This window comes from Thamnophis elegans, chromosome Z, assembly GCF_009769535.1.
Source record: "Thamnophis elegans isolate rThaEle1 chromosome Z, rThaEle1.pri, whole genome shotgun sequence".
Taxonomy (NCBI): Eukaryota; Metazoa; Chordata; class Lepidosauria; order Squamata; family Colubridae; genus Thamnophis; species Thamnophis elegans.
The window spans coordinates 38,342,330-38,365,106 of NC_045558.1; positions in this window are offsets into that span (position 1 = coordinate 38,342,330).

Here is a 22,777-nt window from a genome sequence, read left to right on the forward strand (position 1 = left end):
GCTTTAAGGTAACAGTAGCATGAAAATATATTTTGAGTGTAAAGGGGAATATACTAAAAGTTGTTTTTTATGGTGGATGTGGTTTACAGAGAAGTATACAAAATTACCTGTTGTGATAATCCAAAATTGGTTGCTATGGTCATGAGGCAATCTGACAGTGCAGACAAATGCTAAGTCAATTTCACACATAAATGTCACATTCCACTAGGAAATCACACAAATGCTATGAAACCCAATGACAATTCACCACACTTACACATGGCTCAATTGTTACATAAGTAATATAGTCAGCATGGAAATGATATGATGCTGTTGCCTTGTGTTGGGTTTGATTCTCAGCTGCATGATTGTTATTTATATTTCCCATTCACTGAATAATAACATTTCAGGGACAAATTCAGTTTCTTCTTCAAAGGAAAGTTAAGAAAATTTCTCTATAAAGAATGTTAATTTTACTTTTAAAGTTAACTATTCCTTTAGGATTGCATTTATCTCCCACATCTGAATCTTCACTTCCCTCCCGCCCCCAGGCCTTATTAAAGCCAGAATATCCATTAACTTTTATCAGGACTTTTCTGTACAATCACTTCATTCCATTGGTTCCAGTTGCAATGTATTCCGGTTTGCTTGGTCTAAAAGTCACTTGGACACACTTAAAGCTGGAAACTGCACCTTTCCTGAGCAGCCTTTTATATAGTATGTTCTAACACAGCCCTAATTTTATTTTCTCTATTCTGATTGTCTATTTTTAACTATGTCAGCAAGTACAGATATCCCGCTCCCGCTTCCCCTTGCTCAACCCCAAATTAAGTGACTCTGGCAATGAAAGATCTTACATTAAATGCATCGAGACCTCTTCCAGCGATATCACTTCTGAAATGGGAAGTGCATTAATCTCCCTAGGATCCAAGATCACTTTAGCTGAGTTTCAAATTTGATTTAATAGCTTGCCTTATTATCAAGATATTTTTAAAATCCTTCGGGATTACCTTCAATTTGGTTCCTACTTTTGCAAAGTATTTTATTGTTGATTAACCCGTGTTTCTGCTTAAAAATAGCTGCAGGCTTTAGCAAACTAAAGATGTTGGCAAGTCTAATAAGGATCAAAGATGATTCCAAGGTGATGGAAACTCAGCTCTTTATTACACCAGTCTTATATAATAAAAAAGAAGCAGGGCTTTTATCTCACAGTTGCATCTGCCATCTTGAGATTGTTGGGTGGTTTTTTTTGACATGTCTTCTTCTTATGCATAATCCTGTTTTAGATGCAGATGTGCACCATTTTCTACAGCACATTTTTTTAGACCACTGCAATCTTTGCAGAGCAAACATTAGTACATAATAGTTGCTGAGTAGCATGATAGGTCTTTAGATACAGGAGACTGAAATGAGAAGTGGAATCTGAAAGTTGCTTCCAGAGTATGACCCCCAATGATAAAACCATTTCACTTGAACTATCAAGATAATTGACTTATAAAACAGAAATGTGTTTTGCTACAATTCAGTTAGTAGTTGTTTCCAATTATTCTTCAAAAACTTCCATTTTTATAGCAAAAGGCCAATGAGAGTGACAGCCAGGACATACTGGATGATAAAATGTGAAAAAGTGAATAATTGCTGCCTACAAAAACTTTGCCTATCATATCTATACTAAAATGAATATATTTCCAAAATATTGGAATTAGATCTACAGAATATATTTCTAATATATCAATTAGATCTACAAAATCTAAAGGCTATAGAGCTGGACATTCTCTATTAGTTCTACTCCACTATTTAATATGATTCTGTTATACATAGGTTTGTACTGTTTTCAGATGTTTGTTCCACTAATATGATTCAAGGATTGTAAGATATGGTAAGCAGAAGTTATCCACATTTTCTAATTTTATTACACAATATATTTCTGGCTGTCATTCTCATTGGCCATTTGCTATAAAAATGGAAAGAAGTGTTTGAAGGATGACTTCCTATACACTTGCTGATTAGTATATATGGAAAACTATATTTTCTTCCAGGCAGCTCTGACTGGATAAATTGAGGAATAGTTTGTACCATGTGCTTCTAATCACATGGCTCTCCTAGTTCTAAATATGTTCCATTTTCATCTGTCTATTGTTTAAAGACTCTGATCGTATGGAAGTTGTCTGAAGTAATGCCAAAATATCTGGTTATGTAGAATTCCCATATTTTATTAATGACATAGTCACAACAATTAGCAGACCATTTTACTCAATTAATCTTGCTTTTTTTTTTACTTCTAGGAAACTATTTTTTCTTGTAAAACCTTTTAACTCAGAATAATTGATCCATCCAATCTCCATCAGTTAGTTATTATTAAAATTAAATCTTGGTGTAGTGGGCCAGAAGTGTAAAGTCTACCTTTGACCAGTTGGCAGCTTCCTCAGAATATCTGCAAGAAGTAACTATAGTTAATGTATAAATTATATTCACACACAAGGAAAGGAGTTTATCCATTTAGACCCTTCCTTCCCCCATTTCTTCCTTCTTTCCTTCCCCTACAGCTGAAAAGAATTGCATTGCATGTTAGAATACAGAACACACTTTGTAGTGAGTTTTATCCAGGGGTTTTGTTGATTTTTGTGGGCAAAAATGTTGGGCAAATTTTGTCTCAAAAATGTACACATATATAACACCCATATAGATATGTTGTATAGCTGAATTGATGTCATGGTTTGCTTTTAATCTGTTTAAAGGATAAAATACATAACATTTCTTAGTTTTTGTCCACCCTAATGGCTTTCTTAAAGATGTATAGATGCTCTGGTTTTCAGATACTTTTCTTTTAAAAATTCTACCATCTGTCTTAGCATCTTATTCCTTTTGGATATTTTTTTAATCACATAGGGATTCAAATCCTACACCAGAGGTTATAAGAGATGTTCAGTAGCTGGTGTGGGCAGGTATGAACATTTTTCTTGGATTGTTTTATGGAGTAGGTCTTAAAGTTGTTCTTCAGGTTTGTTTACTTAAACACTGAACTAATAAATTTAATTTCTTGATCCATTTCTTCTAGTATTCATTGTGATCTCTTGTCATATTTTTTTTACCATGTTTTTCTCTTGAAAACCACAGACCCTAGAGCAACAGCATTTACAGAAATTGCAAGGGTACCAGGCTCAGATGGTGCATGTAGATGATAATCAGCCTAGTGCCGGGACACAGATTTCCCTGACAACTTGTGTATTACCTCACCCAACTGTGGATCAGACTATTCAACAAACCTCCATGACGGGTAAGAGTCCCTAAATATTCCCATAATAGGCAGATTAAATGTACAGTTCATGTAGGATCAACTGATTTAAATAGCAATAGCAATAGCAATAGTTAGACTTATATACCGCTTCATAGGGCTTTCAGCCCTCTCTAAGCGGTTTACAGAGTCAGCATATTGCCCCCAACAACAATCTGGGTCCTAATTTTACCCACCTTGGAAGGATGGAAGGCTGAGTCAACCTTGAGCCTGGTGGGATTTGAACAGCCAAACTGCTGAACTGCAGTCAGCTGAAGTAGCCTGCAATGCTGCATTTAACCACTGCGCCACCTTTGGCTAAATACCAAGAATGCCTTTTTTACTCATTCTTTTTTACCCTCAATCCTATGTATTAGTGCAGCTGATAATGGATAATATTCACACATTCATAAATTAATATTGTTGAAAGGTTCCGACAGCCAAGTAACAGGTGTATTTTGGATGTCCTCCAGTCTTTTGTACTTTTATTTCTGTCTAGCCCATGTTATATTTTGTCTTTTTTCCCATTCCTCCCCCTGTTGAGACCATTACCATGCTGATATGAAAACTTTACAAAAAAAATGAGTACAATATATATTTCTGAGATCTGCCTTTAGGAATGTCACAATGTATGCCAAAAGTGGTATTTTTCAATATAGTAAACATATTCAAAATTATGTGATCAGTTTCTGAAACTTTATGTTTCCATTTAGCAAGGAATTATTGACACCAGAGGTGTTATTCAGCAGGTTCTGACCAGTTCTGGAAAACCGATACTGGACATTTTGAGTAGTTTGGAGAATGTCGGAGAATGTAGAACCCCGCTCTATCTATTCTCTGCCTCCCGAATCCCAAATGATTGCGCGGCAATGAGGATTTTGCAGTAACCTTCCCCTGGAGTGGAAAGGGAATGGAGATTTTACAGTATCATTTTCTGGCCACACCCACCAAGCCATGCCAGGTCCACAAAGACACACCCATAGACTTGGTAGTAAAAAAAAAAAGAATCCTACCACTGATTGGCATGTTTGTTGCATTGCATATAAAGATACTCTATTTGCTGAGCACAGAATGAAGTCTTTTGGTTGCAAGTGTTGACATTTTCTTTGAGGATTATAGTTCTCTTCAGCTTTATATCAGGAAATGTAAACAGTCCCATGGCTTTTAAGACAGTCAATAAATATTAGCTGTAATGCAGAAATTCAAATTCAGATCAGAGTCATAGAACCTCATTTCCAAAATAAACGAATAAGCTGATTGACCCACTAGATTGTATCCAAAACTACTAAATTGTTTTGGAAGATTGAGTTTCTGTGCAGGTACAAAAAATGTTTATTCAAATATATTGAGAAGACAGAATTTGCAAAAAAATTCTGAAATGAAGTAGAAATACAAATTAAATTGAATCGTAAATTTAAATTGGATTTATTTAAATGGAAATATTTGTGTTGTATATTGCATGATATAGACAATAATTCTATTTGTTTAACTGACAGGATGCATAATATTAGAGTTAGGGTTATGTTACAGAATATAACCTGACCATTTTCTGCCCATAATTTCTTTAAATGGCAATTGAAAATCCAGGAGAAGGAAGAAATGTGGTGTTTCAGCTCTACAATGTATCTATATTATAAATAAACATAAATAAAAATTGCCATCAACCATAATTCTTAAGGATAATGAAAATATATATTAAAATAAATGTGTCTTTCAACTCAGAAACTAATTTTTACAATAACCTACATAGAGTCGTACTTACAATTTGCATCACAACAATTAGATCAAAATGAGATCGATTTCCCCCTCAGAATGAGCCAGTTACAATCTTGGCCTTTCTGATTTCAGAGGGGAATTTTGCCATTGGCTTGAAATGAGGCAGCATTCCAACCAGAATCATTATCTTCCACTAACATTCCATAGCAGCAAGCAATTGAAAACAGTTGTCTATTCCCTCACTGCTTTTTTTCTTCCTGGTGTGTGTGTGTAGTATTGGCTGGATTGTGTTAGGGAATCCTACATTCTATTTTTAGTAGGAAGCTCTGTTGCTGTGTTGTGGTACGGTAGCACACGTGCTGTGTGACCCACAGCTGCAAAAGTGAATTATTTGCACATCCTAAATCAATTTAGATGTTCGAAGTGTATGAAAAAAGGACATTCAGATTTCATTTTAGACTAAGGAATGGTCTTCAACAGACATACAGTTTGGAATGTGAGAACATTTTACTACTTAAAAGTTTGCATGGAATGTTTCTGACAGATCTTGACTTTTGAATTATTCATTCACTCATTCAAAAGTTGCAAGCCTATGCAAACTTCATTTTGGAATAAGACCATGGAACTTCTCTTGGACTCAGTTGAAGTTGCACTCAGAGTAACATGAGCAAATATAATGGTTTGATAATTTGTTTTAAGTCTGAGAAAATTAATAAATCTATTAGCATATTTAAAGAAAAGAGGGAAGTGTTTTTAAAAGTGGGCAAGGCTTTGATTAAAACATGGTACTTGGTGCTAACTTTGGGCAGTTACCATAATCCAAGGATTTGGCAAAGTACCTCACCAGATTCCTGCACTTCTAATGAGGACCAGGTGCCTTGCAGCTACCATGTACATTTACTACCAGTCCAAGAATGGTGCCAAGTTAATGTTTCTCTGAGACATCAGGATAAATAAATGGTGTTTCAAGCCTTGGTATTTAAAGAAAGTCCAGGTGGATACTCTGTCATAAAAGAGAAACAATCAAAGGGTATTGTTCACACAGCCCCCATAGAATTGAAGCCAGTTTTGGATTATTGTTGAAAATGAAATATTTGGAAATGTTTTAAAGACTACCTAAAGACAAGTTTCATGCAATTTTCTTTGCAACAACAAAGAAACAGTTTGCCGTGTTATTGCTATTTGCCAGTTAGCTCTCCAGCTCTGGAATTTCTAGGTCTCTGTTCAAGCACTAATGGGATCTGACCATATTTAGATATTTTTCAAGATCAGTCAAAGTACCGCCACCTGCTGTGGCTCCAAATATTTAAACTGCTCAATGAAAAAGGAGAAGCTGGCACTGAAAAAAAGCTTATTAGTCCAGCCAAAATAGTATCATTAACAAAGCATTTCTATTTTGCCAGGTGAAACTTATATTTCCCACGTGTTACAAACCCCTGGGGTATGATTTATTCTGTTGAGTCAAGGATTAAGTTATTCTGAAGTCCTTGTTTAGTTACTACTTCACTTAGTGACCATTCAGAGTTATGGCAGTGATGAAAAAGTAACTTTGTGACCGGTTCTCACATTTACAAACTTCACAGATTTGTTAATCAAAGGAAAGTCAGATTATAAATTCACTTGTGGTTTCACTTAGTGCCACTTCACATAACTCATTGCCGATTCCAATCCCTAAATAAAGCTACCTGTCATGTCATTCATTTTCTTTGCCTATATACTGTATGAACCTAAATGTCAGCACCACAATGTAAATGTAGAATATACATTGTAAGGGGGGAAAGTACACTTATCCATAAAAAGACAATCCCATCTCTACAAAACAGCTTTTGTGCCGTTTGGCATCTTCTGATCATCCCAACCACACATCCAATTCTCTTTCAATGAGCATCCTAGTTATTGTACTTTACTTTCCAGAGTAAAATTATTGGTAAGTTGGTCCCATTATGTTTGTTTTGCAGGTGTTGCATATGACACACTAATGCTGAAGCACCAGTGTTTGTGTGGCAATTATACCAGCCACCCTGAGCATGCTGGAAGAATACAAAGCATTTGGTCAAGGTTGCAAGAATGTGGGCTGTTAAACAAGTGTGAGGTAATTGATACACAACTATATTAAATATAGTTGTTTTAATATTATTTTGGTTTCTTATGTAAGTACCAGCTGGATGACCTCAGGAATATTCCTTTCACCTCAGCATAATGCTATAGAACCTAAAATATGCATTATACACTCATAAAGAGTTCTGAGAGTTTATTATTATTAATGACCACATAGATAAATGCCACCCCCCAAAAAATATTTCAAGATCTCAAGATGTTTGGTTTCATTTTGGACAATCAAAATCCTGCCTCCTTTTTATATGTAGATACAAATAAAAGTGTATTCTCACAAAGAGGAATATTGATAGTTCAAGTTACCTTTCATAAACAGATTGATGGGAAATGGTTTTCTGGAGACCTCATTAAGGAAATAGATGGGGGAGGACAAAAAACTGGACACAGCATGGGGAAAATCTAAATTTCACTTCTTTAAGTTTTGAATTTTATTAAAGTTACTATATACTGTATAGCTAATATGATTACTTGGAGCGCATTTAATAATTTTCTTCTTCGGTCACAACCAAGAATTTTTGAGTCTACAAGAAATCCAGAGATTTCAAATGTGGTACCTGAGTTTAAACAATGCCAAAGTGAAATCCAAACACTTCAGCATCCAAAGGACTTTATTAGGCCTTAAAATGAGCAACTCTGTGGATCAATCCAAAGGAATATTTGTGGCGCATAAACAATTAGCTCATATAACATGATCCCCTAATATATGGACACAGCAATACATACACATATAAAATTTGTGGCCCAATTAAGTATCTTGTGAGTCTTAAGTGATGTACATGATTTTTAGTTTTATTTTTTTAAAAAAAATAAACAGATTACTAAAAATTGTACATTTAAAATAGATTAATTTTATCTTCTGTTTGTAATTTATTCCAAGCAAGGCAATGCTGTTTAGTTTTAAAATAAGTAGCTATGTTAGACAGAAATTTCTATAATGGATGAAATAATTATTTAGGCATATGCTAACATGATTATTATCTTCTCACTTAGAATTAATTAAAGAATATAAGAACCTTAAAGCATTTTTGTGTGTATATGTTCCTTGAAGTCAGTGTTGATCCTGCAGTTCCCTGGGTAAATCTCAGTAGTTTTCTTGGCAAGATTTTCAGAAGTGGTTTGCCATTGTTTTCTTCCTAAATTGAGAAAGACTGTACTAGGTCCCCCAGCTGGCTTCATGTGTGATTAGAACTCGTGGTCTCCAGGCTGATTTCTTAACAACTATACCAAATTGGCTTGTTAAATGATCTTAAGAATGTTGCTTTCATCATAGCACAATTTTTGCAGATCAAAAATACTTTGATGCTCTTTTGACTCAATCATTCTACTATTACAGTGATCATTCACAATTATTTCCATAGGAAATTTTACTGGCTGCAATATAATAGTGGGATAGATCCTGGATAAGTAACCAATATTTAGAATACTGAACTCCTTACAGTTAAATTTCTAGAAATTATTTTTATTTGTAAAAGTTACAATTATTCTATTGATAGAGACCTTTTTGGTAAGGCCTCTTTATATTTTTATTCATCTTCCAGCATCTGGAGTAAGTGACTGAGGGCCACTCTTAAAATCACAACTTGTTCTGGATTTAAGTGTTAGTAGAAGTGTTTCTATTAATATTAATGTGTCAACAGCCAACAGTTTAATTTATGAAAGATAATGTTCACTTGACAGATACAAAAAGAAGTAACAAAGAATGAAATCTCTATAGTACCTAGGGGTATAACAGCTAAAATGTTTGTAGCTCATAATAGATATGAAACATAAATCTGTTGGGAATATTAATATACTGATTATATATATATAGAAATTAGAAAAGTGGGCCAAAAAAGACATTTCAATGTTGAAGTTAAATAGGAGAAAAAAGGAATAAATTAAATGCTTCGGCTTTGCTTGTTTGTAGCCCCATAACCATTTTGGCCCTTTCCTCATCTTCTGTCCTTTTTATATGAGAGATACAGTGAAATTTATGGTTTTCTAAACTTCTGAATTAATAGATACTCTGCTACATGATTAATAACCACCATCCTAAACATTTTAATTAGCTTTTCTGTGAAATGTGCAACTTGCATTGGAAAGGAAAAGGGTCTTCCATAGTCCTAACCACCTGGGGTTTCTTCATTTATATGCTATGCAGTCATCTACAACACATTCCAGGAAAAACATTTATATAACACCACATCCCTTTTCCCTTCCCTCAAGAAAATGTAAATATGTTTTAGGCAAATGAAATAATGTTATCAATCACCTGATATATAAATAACAAGGTGTTTTTATAAAAAATAACCCCTGGAGAAAGTTATTAAATATATTGTCCAAAGTAACAGAATGTTGTTGATTTTGTGCAACTATGTCTCAGTGTTTCTTGCCTGTAAATTCAGTTGCAGGATTAGGGATGATGAAGAAATTGAAGATCAGAATCCTGTGTAATTAAATCTTTTGTTAGCCTTTATTAGTTTGATATGAATTCCATTGATGTTTATCAGCCTTTTGAAAATGAGCATTGTAATATTAGAACATAATAAAATAGAGCAGTGGTTCCCAAACTTGGCAACTTTAAGACTTGTGGACTTCAACTCCCAGAATTCTCCACCAGCTGGCTGGAGAATTCTGGGAGTTGAAGTCCACAAGTCTTAAAGTTGCCAAGTTTGGGAACCACTGAAATAGAGGATTAAAATTGCACCTCCAAACCCCAAATTAGTTCTGGAGGCAATTCAGTGTGCCAGTTACATACTCTAAAGGCATAGTGCCAGTTATTTGAAGGATGTACTATCACCCATGGTTTATGCTGCATATGGTAAAAATAAATAAGTCAATGTGCTTTAAATCGAGCATTTGCCTCTAGTGTAAGGTGACCAGATTTTCAGATTGGAAAAGAGGGACACCCTTGACCCGGGGGGGGGGGGGGCTTGATTAAAAAAAATTTTTTTGTCAAAAGGTCACCCCAGGACACTGAAACCAGCATAAATACGAATCTGTTGCCAAACAAAATTTTGATCACGTGACCATGAGGATGCTGCAACGGTCGCTAAGTGTGAAAAATGGTCGCAACAGTCGCTAAGTGTGAAAAATGGTCTCAATGGTCGCTAAGTGTGAAAAATGGTCATCAGTCACTTTTTTCAATGCCATTGTAACTTTGGTCACTAAATGTTTTCCCCCTCCTCGAGACTCCTCACTTCTTCCTTCATTCCTCTTGCTTATCTACCTTCACCTTATCTGTCTTCTGCTCTTTCCCTCTCTTCCTTCCTTCCTCCCTCCTTCCATCCTCTTCTTTCCTCACTCACTCCCTTCCTCCTTTTTTCTTTTCCTTCCTCCTTCCATTCTTTATACGATATAAAATTCAATGAGGGTGAAACACACCAAATCTGGCAAAGCTGCCTTGCACCAACCTGGCCTGCCCATAGAATAGCAGCCACTTTGAGACACATAAACCTGGTCTGAACATATTGCATCACAAAGATTTGCAAAGATCACATTTGCAAAAAGGAACATTTCTTGTAGTAAATACATTTTATAAACAATTTAAAAGTAAAAATCCCCCCAAAATAATAAAAAAGGTATTCTATAAATAAAAGAAATCCTTAAAAACCATTGTTAAGTATTACACCAGCAATAATTTATACTGTCACCATTTCAAACTATCATCAGAAATACGAATCCATTGCCAAACATCAACATTTTGATCGCGTAACCATGAGGATGCCACAACGGTCGCTAAGTGTGAAAATGGTCGCTAAGTGTGAAAAATGGTCATCAGTCACTTTTTTCAATGCCATTGTATCTTCCTGATTATTAAAAGTGCAAATTCACTCAGTGTCAATCATGACTCCTGAGTCCATTTCAAAGTATTGTGCATAGAAATTTTAAAAATGGCTTGTTTCAATTTATTTTGGATAGAATCTTTTTTTAAATAGTCTAAGACAATTTAAAAAAAGAATCAACACAGAATACCACTATTTTAAAAAATCATATGCACAATAAATAAAATATTATTTTAAAATACATTGAGCCTATACTCCTTACAGTAAATGACTCATCTGGAAACAAGCCAATAGCATTTTTTGTGCTTTCAAATTTACAGATGTTCCAAAATCAGCTTAAAGTCCAAATATTTAAAGACCACCCCCCTCAAAGCTATCTTACCAGAGCTTTAAATATCTTCTGGGGAGGCCCTGTAATCCCATTCATGACAAAGGTAGGGCTTTCTCAGGAGGAAGGTTTCAGCTGGTGCCCATCCTTTGGAAACCTCCTCCAGAGCAGGGAGCCCTAACCTGCTGTCCATTCAGGAATTATTCTGTCTTCTAGAGCCATTGGGATTTAATATGGTTTTATCACTGGATTTTCTTTTTATTGTTTTTGTGGAATTGTTACAATGATTTTATAATAATATAATTTTATTTGGCATTTTTGTTGCTGTAAACTGCTGAAAGCCCCTGATAGAATACAAATTATTTAATAATAAATTTAAAAAGCTGGATGCAAGATATGAAAACATTGCAAACTATTGTTCAAGATAATTTGAGAAAAGGGAATCATTCACCAAGAGTGCTAATAACTACTGCTAAGTTATATAGCAAATCAGATACTAAGGCCTAATGCCACAGAGGGGAGAGAAATTCATAAGTTTTCAAGATTTCCTGCACTGCTTCAAACATATACACTTAATACCAATGAATCCACAGCTATTATTTGATACAAGAAGATGGGTATGGAGAACGGAAAGAAATTTAAATTAATAAAAAAGATGCCACTGAAATCATCTGTTTTAAATTATAATCCCTCTTCCTGACAGTGGATCAATAAAAAAAGATTATGCCCAATTCAAACTGGAAAAATACATTTAGCTCAAAAAAATAAGATCGTCATGGTGATGAAAGAACATGGCAAGTATCCCTAGGAATTATTTGTCTCCAGGCAAATAAGGAAATACCTGTTGCTCTGGTCTTTAATGCAATTCTTGCTTAAGGCAGAGCCCTCCCCCCCCAATGACGAGGCAAGCCACCTTGAAGCAAACAGCCTCCGCCACAATTTTTTTAAAAAAAAAACCATGCAGTGGCAGAAATGTCAGTTGTAGGAAAGCCGGGGAAGAATGGCTGGAGGGGGAAGTGATTTTATGAATTACCCCCCTCTCTCTCTCTCTCTCTCTCTCTCTCTCTCACACACACACACACACACACACACACACACACACACTCACACACACACAGATGAAAGAACATGGCAAGTATCCCTAGGAATTATCTATCTCCAGGCAAATAAGAAAATACCTGTTGCTCTGGTCTTTAATGCAATTCTTGCTTAAGGCAGAGCCCTCCCCCGCAAAAATGCTTCTGCCGGGCTGCGAGAGCCGCGGAAGCCACGTGGAAGTTGTCTGCACGGCTGAAAAACGGACTCTGTTTGCTGGGCTGGGGGGAGGAGATAGCCCCCTGCCTTCTCCCCCTTTGGCTTTGCGGAGTTCACAGCCAGCACGGGCGGCAAGTCTGGATGGAACCACGTGGAAGTTCTCTGCGCGACCGGCAGCCGCTTTTTACTCCCGAGTAAAATTTTTACTCGTGAGTAAATTTTACTCCCGAGTAAAAATTTTTCTCGGGAGTAAATTTTTCTCCCGAGTAAAATTTTTACTCGGGAGTAAAAAGTGGCTGCCGGTCGCGCAGAGAACTTCCACGTGGTTCCATCCAGACTTGCCGCCTGTGCCAGCGCAGCACAGGGACTGGCTGTGAACTCCGCAAAGCCAAAGGGGGAGAAGGGGGCTGTCTCCTCCCCCCAGCCCAGCAACTCCCAATTCCCACAGTACCAAATAAGACAATAAGAATAAAATAAGTACATTATTTACAAAACATGATTTATTTTACTCACCACCAGTAAGCGCAGCTGCAACCCCAACAAGAAAGACAAAATAAAATGGAGACTCGCGCATGCGTCCTCAGCTAAGGAGTCCAGCCAATCAGTGAGCTGGTTGGCCAGCTCACTGATTGGCTGGAGTCCAGCCAATCAAATCAGTGAGTGGCAGGCTGGGCTGGCTTAAATTTGTAGGTAGCATAGAACAGAACGATGAACCAGCCCAGCAGCTGATGGGCGGGAGCTGCGAGCGCCAAAAAAAGCGTGCCTTTTAAAAAAGCGGGCAGGACGCGGGAAAATGCATCAAAAAGCGGGGGTGTCACGCCAAAAGCGGGATGTCTGGTCACCTTATTCTAGTGGCCCTCAGGAAATATGCCTTCTCTGTAGCAGTGCCTTTCTTCTGGATCCTTCTCCCAAGGTATATGCAGACCCTAATGATATGTAAATGTTTAAAAAGTAAGCTATTTTTCATGTGAGAGGTAAATCTGGAGTTCTGTCAATGTGTGTGTGGCAGGGGCTGGGTGTGTATGTTAAATTAAGTTTGGTATCACTTCAGTTTTTCTCTTTCTTGTTTTTCTATTTTTAATACTAAGTCACTCAGTTATTCTTGAGCTGGGCAGCCTTAAAATTAAACAAACAAATGAATAGCAGTATCCCCAATACTCCTTGCAGAATTTTTTTTTAATGGAATAGAAGAATTGTTGAATATGTACCGCTAAATCATTTTAGCTCTGTTTAATCAATTAAATTAAACACAGTCTAGTTTTTATCCTAGTCTTATTAATTTCTTTGACCAGGCACTACTCACTTTTGGGAATGTGGCCTTTGACATGCCACTCAAAGGCACAATGTAGCCCTAAACACAAACACAATTAAACTCCTGCTGTACAAATCTTTGTGAAGGTTCTTTATTTTAAGCAACAGTAGCACTATGAAAGAGTCTGTGTGTCCTTGAAGAATGCTCCTCTTTAAAAGATTTGCATGAGATAGTGTTAATAACAGGACAAGGCAATAGATATTTACTGAGTTGATCAGAATAAAACACATTTAAGGTTTTTTTAAAAAAAAATCAGACATGAAATTAAAGCAGAGGCATTAAAAAAGAGAAAAACTATTTAATCAGAAAAACTGGGATTAAAATAGAATATATGTATGTATGTATGTATGTATGTATGTATGTATATATATTCAGTAGTAAATTCAGAAATGCAGAAAAGAGTAGTATTTTCTTGCTCAGTAGCCATTTATTTTGGTCTGCCAGTTATTTATCAACAAACTCTGTTGGATCTCTGAAGATGTTAAAGTGCAGGAATGCTATTGAAGGAAAAGTCTCAGTGACTCCAAAGCCATTTGGGTTCATACTTTGAGCCAATCGAAGTATGATTGTAATGGTTATAAAATCATGTTCTAAAATCATGTAATGGTTCTAAAATCATGTTAGAGGTCTTCAAGTCCACAAGTCTTAAATTTGCCAAATTTGGGGATCCCTGTTTTGAACAATGCTGTTCATTTCTTCTTTAAAACCACTGTGGTTAAACGTCTCCCCATCCACCTTTTGGGCAACTTACTTTCTCACTTAGTTACTATTTTTCCTCATATCCATTCTTGAATGACTATCTTGGCACTTAACTCTATTCTCATTTCTTTGTGATTCATGACCAGTGGGGATTGTTTTGTTTTGTTTCATGCTTGCCAAAAATTTCTTCTCTGTTCTTTTTTCCCTTTTCTTTTTACTGTGCTTCAATCTGATGGAAAATAAATCACTTTTGATTCTTTTTTCCCCCTAAAGCAAAGAAGAAGTTGTGGTGGGATTCTCATGGATGGGGTGCAGGGGTCTTTTGCTTACCTTAATTATAGAAAAGCCAAGGGTTATGCCATGTATCATCATCTTTCCAGTGACCAGCAGTTTCTATGGTTTCAAATTATTTAATTACAGGTAACTCCTAAGGAAAACTTTTTTGGGCTCTTCCAGAATAAGAAGTTTTAGAACCCAAAGTAGCTTTTGTGCAATGAAAACAAAAATGTGATGCAAATAATTATCTACCATTTCACAACACAATCAGCTCAAAGTATTTCCCAGAGAATTTGAAAGAAATTCAGAAGCAAATAATTGTGTGGAAATCCATGTCTCTGCTAAATTGAATTCTACCTAGCTAATTCACAAAATTAAAGAGAAATCAAAGGTCAAGTTTTGGAATTTTATACTCTGTGCAATATTATGAAATATAGTCTTATCTTTTTTCAAGATAAAGATTCTATTAATCCCAGATAGAATTTTAAAAAGTACTGATGTTGGGCTGACAATCTCTCTCTCTCTCTCTCTCTCTCACTCTCTCTCTCTCTCTCTCTCTCTCTCTCTCTCTCTCTCTCTCTCTCTCTCTCACACACACACACACACACACACACACACACACACACACACACCAGATCCACAGATTGTTCAGTGGCAAAGGTTGGAAGGCTTTTGTCTTTTTCCCTTTCTTGCCATCTTATTCTGGATCACACTTCTCTAACCCCTGTGAAATCATTTACTGCATGGGTTATGTCACATTTACTGTAGTCTTTATAAAGGGTTAAATGGAGGAGGGAAAAAAGAAAAAAAGATAGGGGCATTTATTCCTGTCATACAAAGTGCTGTGTTGTTTTAACATGACATCAGTCCATTTATTTAAGAGAGACAGAAAAAAACCATGTTTTTGCTTTCTTGTATCATATTAAATATCAGTGTCACATTCCTATATGATGCAATTATTACTGCCCATGATTAATCCTATTCAATGTTATTTTGGATTTCCTTTCTCTCCCCTCCCCTGTATATTATCAGTGGAATATTATAGAGCTCTGCTGCTCTCTTTCAGCGGATTCGAGGTCGAAAAGCCAGTTTGGAAGAAATACAGCTGGTTCACTCCGAACATCATTCACTGCTCTATGGCACCAGTCCCCTGAACAGACAGAAGCTGGACCCCAGGAAAATCCTAGGTCTGTAAAGGGCTCTATTCTACTGAGAACAGCACATTCCAGCCTCGTCATTAGTCATAGCTGGTGTCAGTTTAAAATACTTGGCAAGCGATGTAACACCCCCCCCCCAACCCAAAACAAAACACTTTTTCCAGATGCAATTCATTGTGGAAAGAGAATGTTGCAGAGGGAGCCAGTATAGATTAAGGAAAGGCACTGGCTCAAAAATCAGCCACAGAGATCTCATTCTGCTTTTATGATCATCTGGTTATTAACCTTTGGGGTATAAACAATTATACTTTGGCGAGTAAGTCAGAAAAAGAATGGACACATGACCCATATCTTTAAGGGATAGTTTTTAGCCTCTTTTACTTGAACAGTCATAGAAGACAGAAGAACTTCAAGGGGTAAGACGGATATTTTAAAGTCATGACTACCTGGGTTCCACTACACACAGCAATGGATCTTGAGTCCCTGCTGTGTTGTACTGACACGGTTTTGAAATATGAATTTATATGAATCAACATCTTTCGCTGACTGAAGCAGGGTTCAGATAGTGCCTTCACCTATGTAGGGATCAGCATTTGGAAAAGCCTTGCTGGATAATTCAGATGGTAACAGTTGCGATAATGAATGCAGATAACTTTTGAGAAGGGTGGTTCTATAAATTCAATGGGAATTTATCTGAAAAATATGTTTTGAGAAAGGATCAATACCTGTCTTTGTTCTCCTTCCCATGTGGCTTTGCTGGAATCAGGCCATTCCACAGTGCACTTGATAGGCAGGTCCTAGATTTTAATTGCATGGACTGTCTTTATGGGGGAAATGGAAAACATTTTCTCAAAGACCTTAATATGGTGGGATAAAGATTTAGTGTGTATTGAATTGGAACATTCTTCATTATAAAGTGATCCTGCAAAATCTGCCATGATTTGAAGACATTTTAATCTACTGAGACGTACAAACTATTGGCAAATAATGGACTGTTTATTTGTGTTTATTTTAATGTATTTAAGGCATTGTATTGACCTTTTCGGTCAAATTCAGTGCTGAATTTATTTTGCAGCTTTCCTGAAGCATATATTTATAATCATATTCAACAAAAGGTATAAGAAGGCAGATAGAGCAGAAAGTACCTCAGCTTCTGGTGTCTTACTAGGTGCTGAAGTGATGGTGATGTAATGTGTGCACATAGTGTGTAATAAAATCATAATCAATTTGTTGCTCCGCCAGAAACACTGTCAAAAGCTATGGCCATTTGCAGCACACATTCTCTTCAAAATGTTGAGATTTTGATTTAGTCTTTGTTATAGCAAGGGGGGGGGATCAAATCTATGTAAAAATTATTGCTAAGGTTAAGTTACATTTATAAAATTATATGGGAATTCATTTTATATTGATTCCTTGCCTCTTTTCTGCAAGTACAAGGTCCATTTTTTTTCAGATCACCCAAGGATTGAACCATAGGTTACAACAGGAATGACTGATTGGCTCGTCACCTGAACCTAGGCCTAAGGCATGAAACTCGAGTCTCCTGTTTTCTAGTCTGGTGCTTTAACCACTAAAACAAACTGGCTCTCACAATCCAATTACTATGGCTTTTTAAAATTATAAATGGGAGGGAACGCTATTCTTCCTTCTTCTCCTCTTCTTCCACAATCACATGATGTATTTATAGAACATTAAGTATAAAGCATTAAGAGGAAAAAATATTTTAATTTCGATGAACGTACAATAATATATTTCAGAAAGAAAACTCTGGCCATAAATAGATGCCAGGCCAAAGAATAAAGAGAAAAATGTCTGGACAGGCAAATCCAAAATAGATTGGTTTTTATTTAGGAGAAAGAAGGCCTAGATGCCTATCATTTAGAGTTCAGATCTGCAGACTGAATCTTAGCACAATACAACAACAATAACAATAACAAGTGGGAATTTGTCTTGTGAGCAATGAAAACCAGGAATGAATCTAATGAGGGCATAAGATTGCTCATGTAAGTGTAGCTCTTTAATCCCCCCCCCCAAAAAAAACATTTGTCCAACTATCTTATGCTTTCTTCCTAATAGGAAACCATCCAACTTTTCTTTAGAGACTCGTGACTCTGTTTGGGTTTGACACTACATTGCAATGGATTTGAGAGATTTGCTTTCTTGGATGTTGCAGGAGTTTGAATCAGGAGGCATATGCTTGCTGTGGATGATGTTTCCTAGACAATCACAGTTGTATTTGACAAAGAGGCTAGATTTGATGTGTTTGTATGTGTAATGCTTGTGAGTGGCATCTGTATGTGTCTCTGTTTAAGAAAGGTTTTGTAAAACATATACCAGACTTTATCTTTCATTAGCAGTTAAAACTTCCACTTAATACTACAGTGTAATAATTCCAAATTATTATTTTGTGCAAGGGACTGATATTGTAACCAGAAAAAAAATGGGGAAGCTTTATAACAAAATAAAAGTTGAAACAAAAAAATCAACAATTTTATATTCCAACCAACCATTAAAAACAAAATGCAATAATGCGACAACAGAATACAGGACCAATATTCTTCTAAAGGATAGGACCTTCAGTTTAACTAAACAATAGATATGAGAATTTCTCTGCCCTCTTTTCCTGAGCAAAGGTATAAAGTTATTAAGGGATGGAAGAAACTTCAGTTTTCACTACTCTGAAATATTTACCATTTTCATCATTTATGCATTCATTACTATGTATTAGTTTACTGTGTGTCACATTATAAATCATCGTAATTGACAATACAGGTCATTCTTTTAACAATTGACAATATAGATCATTCTTTTAATAAGGGCATTTCAGAACATTTGCTCAGTTCTTAGTTTCCATTCTTTTTCTGTTGCTTCTTTTGCTACTAAGATAGCAAAATGCATACATGCTAAAATTATGTGTCAACCCCTCTTATCCTATTATCTCAAGCTTCATACTAAATAAAAATGACATATTCAGAATCTGCACAATATGTGTGATTATATCATAACTCTAAGACTTTCTTAACTTTTTATTCTTACCTGAATATATCTGAGTTTTGGTAATGAAAACCACTAGAAGACCTCCAAACTCTTCTGGTTTCTATTAGCTTGCAGGCAAGGACACTATCAGATACAAACACTAGTATGCAGAAGTATCATCAGAATGGCTGAGCTTTTAAATACTGCATTTTCCAAAGCCAACCACAGAAATAACTAGATAATCAGAGTTTATGCAAGATTGGGTTTTCCTGAACTAAGGTAAAATAACTGGGATTTCCATGTACTATTTGTTTTGCAACTTTTCTAAATATTTTTCTTTTTGATTGGTATAATCAAAACATATTTGTAAACCCATCACCTTGCAGCCCCCCTTCCTTGAAATGATTCCAGGGCAGGATGGGGAAACCAAGGTTCAGATATTGAATAAAGCAGAGTTTTTCAAATTTGGCAACTTTAACATGTTACTGGGAAATGCTGGGAGCTGAAGTCCACATATCTTAAACTTACAAAGTTTGACACTTAGTCTCCAGCACCTAAAATGTTCTGGACTTTTACCATAATTGCTAAAAATCAGTACCATAATTTTCTGCATTTTAAATTGGGAAAAATAAAAGACATAGTATAAATTTGCTTCTAAATGTTGTCCAGTTTCTGCCCACTACAACAATGACCTTTACTAACTCATTAAGTTATTTCATTCTCCCAAATGAATTATCAAAAGAAAAATATCACGCATTCAACAGTATTAACATAAAGCACATACAAATTAATAATTATAATAATATTTAAAAATTTAATAGGCATAACTGAAAAGCTAGACAGAAAACTCTAGAAATACTGACTTTGTTTTACAAAAATATTCTTCCTTCCTATGAAATCCAAACTCTAAAAAAAATACACAAACCATATAACGCAAATGGGTGAGTACTATGGATTTGGTCAGTAATGTATGCATGTGTAACTCATACTGATTAATCAGAGCAATAACTGATTGTGGCAGCAACAGAACACTTCCAGTGCATATGTAATATATTCATGTTCCATGTTCTGCATGGAAGTTGCATCTCTAGTAACAAAATCATTGCAATTAACTCTTACTCAACATTCTGTGAGCTGTTCAAAATGCATGGAACATTCTGTTTTTGTACCTGTACTAATCTCAACTGAAGATCATAATAAATGTTTTGCATTATTTAAAATAACTCTGCATTGGTTTATCTAGATAGAATGAAAAGATCATGATTTCAGAGATAGAATATAAATTCTACCAAGTTCTTGTAGTAATAGGTTAGCACAGATAATTCCTTTTAAATCTTCTAACTACAATGGAAAGTCAGAAGTAGCAATAATAAGCCAAAATAAAGTTTTGGTTCAGTTCAATAAAATGTCATGAATATTGATTTGAAAATTGTAAAACAGCTAAAAACAGTTTCTTCAAAACTGAGTTGACCCAAAAATAATGACATGAAAAACTTGGTTAATCCCCCAAATAGATTTACCCATTATTTTAAAGAAGAGATCATAATGAGATTGTTAATGAGATTGTATGGGTAAAACAATCAAAAGTATATCTCAGAGAGTAGATTAGTGATATAGATGGAGTTACAGATGATAGATTCTGAGACTATATGGAAAGCGTATTTATGAAATGAGATTAGGAATATAAATATTATTAAATATAATTTATTATTCACATATAAATCATGTTATCTCCCCATTACAACTCCTTGCTATATTTAGAGAGTTTCATTTAAATTAGCAGTGATGCATTCCTGGAATTATTAGGAATATACTATTTTTTCTTTACTGAAGGGTTGATTTGTGCAAAACTATGAGGGTTAAGATACATACAGTCCTGAAAAGTCTCGCTTTATCCATTCCTGGAATAACCTGGGGATATAAAAACACACTTGATTAATGTGTCATGGCTGAGAAGAACTATCTATAATCTACAGAAGGTGCGTCAAACTCGTGTCATCACAGCAGCATCACATGACATATCATGACTTCCCCTCCCTTGCTAAACTGGGCATGGGCGTAGCCAGTGCGTGATGCATCTGGCCCGTGGGCCACGAGCTTGACAGCCCTGATCTACAGGAAGCTATGTTATATGGTTGCAGCTGACTCCAAAGCCTTTGGCTTGCTTTTGGTTTGATGATCACCAAGGTACTTCCACAACTTCACATATGTGATGTACCTAGTCAAACCAGGAAAAAAGGCTTTGGGTCAATGAAAATGCTGATTTTGTATGTAGTAGCTATGAAAAGGGCAAATTCAATGCCAGGAATCATTAGAAAAGGGACTGGAAATAAAACTGCTCACATTGTAATGGTTTGAAATGAATCAGTGGCTGCATCTGACAAGTATGCACAGTTTTGCCATGTTTGGAAAAAGATAGAAAATATCAGAAAAAAGTGTAGAAGAGTGGTTTGTAGTACTTGGTTTGTAACAGAAATGATCAAAATGCTTGAATATCTACTGCATTGTGGGGGAGGGGGAGCTATAACTTTGGGGATTCTGGGGAAAGGGGCAAATAAAGGTCAAAATAACTACAGTGTATAAAATCATGTCATCTGCTTATATTGGACTACAACTCCATTATTTCTAGCAAGTATGGATCTTGGTGGAATTATAGTCCAACATATCTGGAGAGGACAAGGTTAGTGACATCTGTTCTGGAAGCTTTGTACATTGCTTAACCATTCCCCCCAAAATTATGCTAGCTTAATTTAATTTCTTTGATTACGTTTTAAGAAATGTTTTTACTATTTTATTAATTGCTAAAAATATTGTAGTACTGTACTGTAAAAAAGGATGTATTTTCATGTTAAATTTATTTTTATTTTTAATACAGACAGTGCACTTCACAAACCTTTTTCGTTGCTGCCCTGTGGGGGTCTTGGTGTAAGTAGCTTTTGTTTCTGTTTTCTAGTGTTTTGTGTGTGTGTGTGTGTGTGTGTGTGTGCATTTATGTGAGTGTGTGTATCTTTAATGATTAAATATAACGCACCTACATACACATATGAGTATGTATATATTTAATGATTGAACATAACTAAAGATGAGCATTAGTAATATAGCCATATGTGTGACCATTCAGAGACTAGTTCCTATGTAAATGTATTTTGCAAACAAGGAACCAAACTAAAAACCACATGATTTATATGGGCTCTGAGGAGGGATGTAAAGGAAGGAAAGCGATTGCATCAAAAATAAATTCTGAATAACATTATCAATACTAAATAAATAATGGTATAAAAATCCAATGGCAACAGCAAAATACATATGAGTTAAGTCTTACATGTATAGCAAATTTCTTTTGAGGAAATTTGTAGTTGTTTAAACAAATATTGGACATAAATAAATAAAGAAAACGTTGCTTTATGTAATACCATGTTCTATGTTGAGAGATCTGTGACTTTGGAATCATTTATAACTTGGAAGTGAGTCTGCCCTCAAATTCCTTGGATACACCTCAAAAAATTGATAACCGTCTACCTTTTTTATGGCTCAGAGGAGGCAACACGAATCACATCAATATTGGCAGCCAATATGAATTTTGACATGCTGTAAAAAGCATAAAAGGGCTTAAGGCATTTGTTTAGTTGAGGAATGGGCTCTCCAGCTGTGTCAGAGCTAAGTTTGGGTTTTGGTCCTGGTACCCGAGGGACCGTCCTGCAGACAAAAGAGAATTCCACATTTATCTTATAAAATAAGGCAGCTGTCCAATTCAAAGTTTTGTTAAAAAAAAATAAAGGAAGAAAAACAAGTGGGAACAGAAAGGTCACTGCACAGTGTCAGGTCTTTAAAATTGAATGAGGCTGTGCTGGGGAAAAGTGAATGTAACACCTTGTAGGAATCCAGGTATGTTATATAGAAGTGTTAAATTGGTATTAACTTTGTTTC